Consider the following 1,555-nt stretch of genomic DNA (forward strand, 5'->3'; position numbering starts at 1 on the left):
AACATAATAAAATAAAATAAAATAAAAAAGAATCAAATGGTCTTACTTCTCCAAAGAAGACATACAAAAGGTTAAGAGACACATTAAAAAAATGTTCAACATCACTAGCCATCAGGGAAATATAAATCAAAACCACAATGAGATACCAGCTTATACCAGTTACAATGCCAAAAATTAACAAGACAGGAAACAAGTATTGGCAAGGATGTGGAGAAAGGGGAACCCTCTTATACTGTTGATGGGAATACAAGCTGGTGCAGCCACTCTGGAAAACAGTATGGAGGTTCCTCAAGACATTAAAAAATAGAGCTACCCTACGACCCAGCAATTGTACTACTAGGTATTTACCCCAAAGATACAGATGCAGTGAAAAGGAGGGGCACATGCACCCCAATGTTCATAGCAGCAATGTCCATAATAGCCAAACTGTGGAAGGAGCCGAGATGTCCTTCAACAGATGAATGGATAAAGAAGATGTGGTCCATATATACAATGGAATATTACTCAGCCATCAGAAAGGATGAATACTTACCATTTGCATCAACATGGATGGAACTGGAGGGGATTATGCTAAGTGAAATAAGTCAAGCAGAGAAAGACAATTATCATATGGTTTCACTCATGTGCAACATAAGGAATAGCGTGGAGGACCACAGGGAAGGGAGGGGAAACTGAATGGGAAGAAATCAGACAGGGAGACAAACCATGAGAGACTCTGGACTCTGGGAACCAAACTGAGGGTTACAGAAGAAAGGGGGTGGGGGGATGGGTAACCAGGTGATGGGTATTAAGGAGGGCATGTATGGTGATGAGCACTGGGTCTTATACACAACTAATGAATCATTGAACACTACATTAAAAATTAATGATGTACTATATGCTGGCTAATTGAACATAATAATAAATTTTAAAAGATTTAAAAAAAAGAATCAAATGGTCTTATATTCCAATCCTAGCTCCATCATTTATAAACTATATGACCTCAGGAAAAGTGTCCCTATCTTCTGTTTGCACCTCAGTTCTGTCACCTATAATAATTGGAAAATATTGTGCTCATTTCAGCAGCAGGTGTACTAAAATTGGAACAACCCAGAAAAGACTAGCAAGGTCCCTGCATAAGGATGACACATAAATTGATGAAGCATTCCATATTTTTTAAAAAGTGGAAAATATCACTATCTACTTCATAAGGTATGATGTTTAAATGAGATAACATCTCTTTTAACAATACTTAATTTAGAATTTGGCTCACAGTAAGCATTAGATAAATGTTAGCTTTTATGTACTAGCAAAACACTAACAAATATATATGATATATATTATTGTGCACATGATAATATATGTAACATGCATATAGAACATATGATTTACATATATGTGTATATATAATTCACTTCTATAATTGAATAGGTACCATTCAGTTAATTTACAAAAGACAGATTGCCTAGACAAGATGACTCTTTAATCCAAGCAAGCAAATCCCTATTGAGAAGAGTCAATCCATAGGGAATATAGTCAATAATAGTATAACTTTGTAAGTAGACACATGTTAACT

At 35.4% G+C, this 1,555-nt stretch overlaps 1 non-coding gene across 1 annotated transcript; it reads left to right on the plus strand.

Moving 5' to 3' along the window:
* The first annotated feature begins 1,049 nt into the window (after nucleotides 1-1,049).
* On the plus strand, nucleotides 1,050-1,156 carry LOC123840001 (U6 spliceosomal RNA). Its single transcript, XR_006789835.1, has one exon. It is a non-coding gene; the product is annotated as a U6 spliceosomal RNA (small nuclear RNA).
* The last annotated feature ends 399 nt before the right edge of the window (nucleotides 1,157-1,555 follow it).

This window comes from Mirounga angustirostris, unplaced genomic scaffold (genome assembly GCF_029215605.1).
Source record: "Mirounga angustirostris isolate CCGP_5_RB_7025 unplaced genomic scaffold, mMirAng1.0.hap1 SCAF_3, whole genome shotgun sequence".
In the NCBI taxonomy this organism is placed as follows: Eukaryota; Metazoa; Chordata; class Mammalia; order Carnivora; family Phocidae; genus Mirounga; species Mirounga angustirostris.